Here is an 8,360-nt window from a genome sequence, read left to right on the forward strand (position 1 = left end):
TACCAGATATAATTATATATGATTATATCTAATCATTTTTTCCCGGGTATGCCTCTTTAAAATTCTCCATACAGTAGCATGTGGCAACCCTGTATATCTTTCAATTTCACGAGTAGAAATATAAGGGTCTAATCCAACTGCAGTGAGCACACGTTGAACTCGGGGATCGTCATTATCGTCATCAGCAGTGCGATGTCTTCTGACTCTTTTTCGAGGCATTCGTCGTTCTCGCAATTCGATGCGTCTTATTTGTTGAGCAGTAGGATGACGTCTGTTAGGAAATTTATGACAATACAATGCAGCTGCTTGACGATAATTTTGACGAGACTCGCCAAGTGAAAGTAAAATATCTACAACTTCGTTGGAACTGTAATAAGCCATATTTTAGAAAATGTTCCGAGGGAGAAAGAAGGAAAGTTGGAATTCAGGTAATAGTATATTGTGCACCAAGGGGCGAAAGTAGCGTTTTTCAGTCGAGTGTGAAGTTTGCCGCCCGAGCCGAAGGCGAGTGTGATTGTCGCCCTCGCCTTCGGCTCGGGCGGCAAACTTCACACTCGTCTGAAAAACGCTACTCCAGACAATGGATAGGAACAACACACACACACACACACACACACACACACACACACACACACACACACACACACACACACACACACACACACACACACACAGAGAGAGAGAGAGAGAGAGAGAGAGAGAGGGCGGTTTGGAGTCGCAAAATACGTACACTGCATGGGGGTAGAAGCTTTTTACTTAAATTGTAAACTTTGGAACACTGTAACTCAGTGAAAAATGATCCTATTTCAAAAAATAAAAAACCGTTGTATTCGTCTCAATGCCAGCTACAACATTCAATAGAAAAAAAAATTGACTGCCAATTGAAAAAATGGCCGCCATGCAGAAGTCTAGAAAGTGGCGCCACCTACAATTAATCTGATGTGGCCAACTTCTGCCTCTCTCGAAACCATAAAACTATTGTCTGAAACCATTTTTCCTATCTCTTTTACTTTAAGAAATATTCAGCTGAATCACTTAAAATGATACACCCTGTATATACATACTAATTTAAATATATATATATATATCTACTGTAAATAAAAATAGTTTACATATTTGTTGTTTTCTTTATTTAGTACAGAAACTTATGTTAAATAGATAATTTTTTTTTAACATGTTATATAATCTAACATATCAAAACATAATGTCTCTCTCTCTTTCTCTGTCTCTCTCTTTTCTCTCTCTCTCTCTCTCTCTCTCTCTCTCCACACACACACACACACACATACATACATACATGTATATTTATTCGTCTGCATATACACCTCTTTGAACATAATCGTGTTGCCATTCCACTTTTCCAGCTTCAGAGATAAAATAATTACTCAAAGTATTCCTTTGATTTTTGGCATATCTTACGTCATTATCTTCTTCAAAATTACTTGGTATATTGATCCAAGGTGAACTCTGAAAACATCAAAAAATATTAAAATTCAAAAAATTAAATAATTATTTTTATTTTTATTTGTACCTTGTTAGTATTATCTTTAAAACTTGGTTCTTGACTGTACATCTTATGTCCATTTTGTTGTTTTTCTTTCAATACATAATTATGGAGACACACAGAAGCTGTTACAATTAAATCTGCAGTTTCTGGTAACATCCTAATCGCTGTGTAGAATATTCTCCACTTAGGGTCGATTCAAACACAGCCGTGCCGTATCCGTACCGTGCACGAAACAGAAACATCAGACAAGGATGGAGACAAAATTAGACAAGGATGGAGACAATAGGTATCCTTGTCTGATGTTCTGTTTCGTGCACGGTACGGATACGGCACGGCTGTGTCTGAATCGACCCTTTTATTGGAAAAAATTTCAAAAGCACTTTCAACTGTCCTCCGTGCTCTTGAAAGTCGATAATTAAAAATCCTCTGTTTGTACATCAAATTTTTGCTGGAATAAGGCTTCATAATTCTCTTAGACAGTTTAAAAGCATCATCAGCCACAAAGTACGTGTATGTTTTCAGATTGCTATTAGGAAGATTTATTTGTTCATTCGGTAAATTTAACATATTATTATTTAAATTTGTGCCTATATTGCAATCGTTAAAAATTCCTCCGTCACTGTTTCCTATAACAAAGAATTATACAAAAATAAATAATTGTAATAAAACAATATATATATGAGATTATTAAATTATACATAAGATTAAGAAAATTTTTGTTCTTGCTTACCTCCATACGCTCCAATGTCAACCAACACAAATCTATACAAATGATCAGCTACTGCCAATAATACGATACTATAAAATTTCTTATAGTTAAAATATAAGCTTCCAGATCTTGGAGGACAGCGTAATCTGACATGCTTGCCATCAACAGAACCGACACAATTTGGAATGTTCCATCTATTCCAATATCCATGTGCATATTTTCTCCAGTCTTCTTCTGTAGGTGAACTAAGATATAATGGGTCTAAAACCTTATATAAAACATGGCAAACTTCTTTTACTACTTTTCTTACTGTAGATTCACCAACTCTAAAGGCTAACGCAATGGTAATTGGTAAGTCACCTGTAGCAAGATATCTATAAAAATATAATAATTACAATACATTAATATTAACTATAATATGAAACAATTATATATAATTTAGTTATCTATAAAGTATATATAGTTATTATATAAATACCTTAAAGTTATCAATAGTCGTAATTCTGGTACTAAAGCACGAGGACTTTTTTTTGTCAAATATGGTTTTGTCATTTGTACTAACTTCTGAAAATGTACCAATGTTATTCTGGTATAACGATAAAACAACTGAGGATCATTTTTTATTTCTTGGAATAAATTATTGTAATCTCCAAGCTGAATTCTTCTCATATTAATAGGGCTCACAAGCTATCGTCTATTTAGCCATCTAATTTGTTTTTTTTTACGTATTAGCAAAAGACATAAGTTTATCCAATGTATTACCAGAATTAGAAATTCATCATCATTTTCCATTTTTATTACAAAGACTGTAAACTGTAACTATTATAATATATATTCTGAAACATTAATGTATAAAATTTATTAATTATTTATTTCTTTTATTAACAATAATTTACAATTATAATAAATCATATTTATTATATAGTTCATAACTGTATTTTGTACTACGATATATATAATTAAAAATATTACTTTTCAAATATTTTTATGACAACATATAACAAAAAGAAAATATTGGTTAACCTCAAATACTATCATTATATTTTGATCATTCGGTAAAGAAAAAGGCAAATAAATCGTTATCTTTGTAAATAAAGTATTTAAAGTAAAAAATAATTTATATTTTATTTTAGTATATTTATTTATAAATTATATGTATATTATATACTTACATATTATGTACTCTTATCAAAACGCAATTCTTTCGCAGTCACGACCACTTATACGTACTACGAAGTACAACTCTACGTTTTTCTCTGCTTTAGTTCACGTCTACGTCTACGACAGACGTAAGCGCTCACGTCTCCTTCTCTGCCATCAGCCATCAACTGTCGACAAAGACGTAGTTCTACGTCAAAACCCCTTTCCCTTTTTCGTTCTTAAAATCGCTCCTTATCAATGTCTGTCCTTTGTCACCTGATACGTCCCTCGACCGTTATTAACAACATAGTGATAGCTTACATGTCTTATTATAAGGAACATTTATACCATTTATATCATTACTTTAACGTATGTATCTAAAATTTCTTACTTTTAATTTTCACCTTATTTATATTGCACACATCATCAGCTTTAGTTAAATTTTTGTATTATTACAGTTTTTATTTTTGACATACTGCATGGAGGAAACCTTTGTTTTATAATGTTCGAGAGTCCGCGAGTTAGAGGTAGCACGAGGAGATAATGGACAAGTACGTGCACGTAAATTAAGAACTCAAATTAACAAAAAAAAAGTTTATAATGTCAATATATATACAAGTAATTACAATGTGTCCTTTTTAGGAAAAATGCCGTAAGCGGTAGCGCGCACAAAAGTTAGCACGGCGAAAGCGGCTAATCAAGCGAGCTAGTGCGAATTTCTAACCAAAAGGCGGTGTTAAGCGGTTGCATGAGCGGTAGTATAAGTATATACTGAGCGGGTGAACAACGAAAACGAGAGCTCTTGGTTGTCGCGACTATCCTTTTATAAAATCGGAAAAAAGGCCGTTTCTTCGCAGATCTCCAATTAAATTAACGCATTTGAAACAATTAGAGGAGATCGAAGGGCGTACACAATTGGAAACGAGCAGCCGTACACGAAGTAATTCGCCCCTGCAAAGTGAGAAACGCAAATTTCGGTTGTGTGATTGGCGGGAGGCGGTCTACGTCATCGCATCGCGCAGGTTTACGGCGAGTTTTGCGTTGGAAGATCGTTACTGGTGTTTGACAAAACAAGTTTATAACATGAATTTTTTTCACGTATAAAAACGATTGTTGCTTGACTTTGCAATAAAAAGAAAATTAACGAAACTTCTCGAATTAAAATAGGCAGAAAATCCATGTTATGAACGAACATTATAGTGTCACGTTCTGACTGTTATTGTTCGTTCGTTTTTTGGTCAATGCATTTAAGCAATTTACCAGGGATTTGGACAAGTCGTGTGAAGGATATTATTGTTGTTGTTGTTATTGCTTTTGTTATTCGGGACCGAAAAGATATCTAAGTTTATAAATTGTTGCAATTGTTGAAGGAAAGGGAGAGGATTTTGATTAGAAATGTGACTGTTTGTTTAATCTGGAATCTGATTCGTTTAATTCGAACGCGCCTATCTCCTTTCTTCGTCATTCAGCCGCGTTCACAAAAATGAATTTTAAGCTCGCCACACTCTTCGGCAGCGCTCTAAAACCAATCCGCCACACCCTCTGCTCGCCACACTCTTCGTCAGCGCTCAGATCGTCAGCGTAGAGGTCAAATTCACTTTCGGGAATTTATCGAGATTATTGTCTTTTCTGGAAACCAACCCCGTAATCGCCACGCTTTCGGCAGCGAAAGTACCGGATCGCCACACTCTTCGTCAGCGCCCCAGCACAGATCGCCACGCTTTGTCAGCGGAAACTGCGAGTCGGAATGCCAGAAGTGACAGTGATTATTACGACTCCCAAGAATCAACCCCGTAATCGCCACGCTTTCGGCAGCGAAAGTACCGGATCGCCACACTCTTCGTCAGCGCCCCAGCACAGATCGCCACGCTTTGTCAGCGACAACCGCGAGTCGAATCTTAGAAGTGATCGATTATTGATTAAGAATACGAGATGAGATTCCAGATTTTCAAACTTGTTCCTTTTCAAACTTATCTTACCTTTATTCTAAAAATTTCAGTACAACTTCTGCGTGAAGCGCGGTCTTATAAGGTATGAGAGTACAGAGACTAAGTCCCAAGATCGAGCGCGAATGCTCGGATTTAGAAGTACAGTCGAATATAGGATTTAGGAATGGCTGAGCAATTGAAGTGCTAGAGCCGAAGGAATGGCTAAGCAATTGGAATGCTAGAGCCGAAGGAGTATGTGGCTGAGCAATTGAAATGCTAGAGCCAAAAGGACTTGTGTAAGGAACCGGAGCTCAGAACTATCTGCCTCTTCGCGGCGTTTTTCCGCCCTATTTATACCCGAAAAAGACCGGAATCTCCCGCGCGAGATTCCCGCCTTTTTCCTACGCGTCTTAAGGGGGGAGGTATTCTAGAAGCTTCTAGAACATTCTAGAAGCGTAGTTTTGGGCCCATCTGGCCCGCAGCCCTCCAAGGGTCGTCCGATAAGATAAACATTTACAGGAAACTGAGGAAACTGAGCGTACCCTCGGAACTCCGATGCTAGCGTGCGTCGTCTAAGCGTTCAAATTTTCAACGTGTCGTCCGAAATTTAGTATAAAATTTCCGTACGTAACAATAGATTCGATTATTTTATGGTAATCACATGCACGCGTTTAAGCAATTTTACGCTTCTGATTCGGTGATCAGATAAACGCACAGCGCGATCAACTTATAATTTCTAACAATAAGATTACATTAAATTGCGAATAATGTGTTTTTGCGTGCTTCTATATTTCTTTAAATTGCTATTTTATTTATAACTACTATATGAATTATGATACTGAAGACCTTGCTGAAGACGGTCTCAATACAGACCGAAACGTTTGTTATAACTTTAATTTATATTAAATACATTGATACGAACATATGTAGCTGTGGCTCCATAAAACCCTTTTTCATTTCGCTTCCTCATAGAGAAAGCTTTGTTTTCGTAAACTTCATATATGAACCTTTGATTGCGTATAAAATTTAAGTCTAATCAACCAAATTTAAAAGAATTATATATGAAATAGGGGTAGAAAAACAAAAAAAAAGATTATTTTTTTAGTTTTTGATGCCAATATGTGTCAGAGTGTTCAAAAACGTCGAAACATTGCGTTAAAAAAATGTCCGTATGTGTGTATGTACGGATTTGATGTCCGTGGTTGCTCTAACTTCAGTAAATTTTGAGATATCGGGCTCAATTTTTTTTAAATGTAGAGTAATCATTAAAGAAAAGTTGATATTGTATTTGGCGATGAGCGGTAAAGGGGTTCATTTTTAATAAAATTTTTAATTTTTTGAAAAATGTCCGTGGTTGCTCTAACTTCCGCAAATTTTGAGATATCGGGCTCAACTTTTTTTTAATGTAGAGTATCATTAAAAAAAGGTTGGTATTGAATTTGGCGATGATCGGTAAAAGGATTTATTTTTTATAAAATTTTGAATTTTTTGAAAAATGTCTGACAGCTCTAACTTCCGTAGATTTTGAGATATTAGGTTATTTCTAATTCTATTATATTTTTCAGTCTTTTCTACCCCTATATTTTCTATTTATTCATATATAATTCTTTAAGATTTGGTTGATTAAACAACCCAGCTTAATTATACGCGATCAAAGGTCCATAATTTTTTTAGAAATGCCTGTGATAGCTCTAATTTCCAAAATTTTTGAGATCTCGGGTTATTTCTAATGTAAATTCAAAAATCCAATCTAAATGATAGCTTTATTTCTTCTTCACAAAATTATATTACCTAACTTAACTCAAGTGACATGTATTTCAAAAAAGATGTGAAATATTTAATTTCTTCTTCACAAAATTATATTACCTAACTTAACTCAAGTGACATGTATTTCAAAACAAGATATGAAATCTTTAAATTAAATTGCGCCAATTGCAAAGAGATTATTATATCACAAAATTGCGTTACCAAACTCAATCCAAGTGATACGTACCAACCTAAGTGGTAGTAGCCTTATTTCTTCTTAACAAAATTATATCACAAAATTACGTTACCTAACTCAACCTAAGTGATATGTTATTTCAAAAAAATATATGAAATCTTTAAATTACGCCAACTACAAAGAGAATATATATATTGCTTTGAAAAATAATTGTAGTGCAACTACTCTTAAAAAATAAAACAAAATTGTGTTACCTAACTCAACCCAAGTGGTATGTATTTTTGTATTCCTGAAGGTCTTTCTATCAACCCAAGTGGTAGTAGTTTTAATTCTCCTTGATAAAATTATAATATTACAAAGAATCATTTTAATCACAAAGAATTAAAGAGGTAACATTATAAAATAAAAATATTTAATTAAAATAAAATAAATAAATTTTTCTTGTAAAAAACTTGGCGCTGCTTTTTTAAGGTCAATCCAGACAAATTTGCATATAAGTGCATAAGCATATGCATGAGTTTCGCGAGTTTGATGTCGAGACTCGGAATCGTCTGTATATAGACGACTTACGAATCCGAGATAGCCGAAATGGTGTTTATAAAAAAAAAACAATAACTATTAATTTACAGAAGGACACCGATAACCTTCCCGTTATATACGGCAAAATAATAAATTTAATGTAAGCGCTTTCGGTTACCTCTGCCTTTGTTTCTCACTCAGTCGTTCGTTGTCATCTAATGTGAACGCACCACCAAACATCACATTTGTTAATATGACTCGTCTATCTTTTATCACCATTGGACTTACAAAACATGTAAGCCGTGCTTTTTTTATTACTGTTCTTCTTATTATACTTTTTTTGTATTTCACTTTGTTTAGTAATTATTATACTTTCTTTGTATTTTAGTTCGTAGACTCATTGCTGCCACATTGTTGTACAATGAAGTGTTTTGCAAGCGGTTAATTGTATTGTACGCACTTGAAAAGGACCGGACTCTCGGTTGAAACGCGTTGTGCTTGTTAAATTAATAAATACTGCCAGTTCGGTCGAAGCAAAGGAGTTGTTTAATTATAATTCTTTAAGATTTGATTGATTAGATCCAGCTTGATACGCGATCAAAGGTCCATATGCCA

General features: G+C 34.4%; 1 pseudogene; it reads right to left on the bottom strand.

The window, feature by feature from the left end:
- Positions 1-1,092: 1,092 nt before the first annotated feature.
- LOC139819015 (uncharacterized) lies at positions 1,093-3,967 on the bottom strand (annotated as a pseudogene).
- Positions 3,968-8,360: the final 4,393 nt, after the last annotated feature.

Source organism: Temnothorax longispinosus, chromosome 9 (assembly GCF_030848805.1).
Source record: "Temnothorax longispinosus isolate EJ_2023e chromosome 9, Tlon_JGU_v1, whole genome shotgun sequence".
Lineage (NCBI taxonomy): Eukaryota > Metazoa > Arthropoda > Insecta > Hymenoptera > Formicidae > Temnothorax > Temnothorax longispinosus.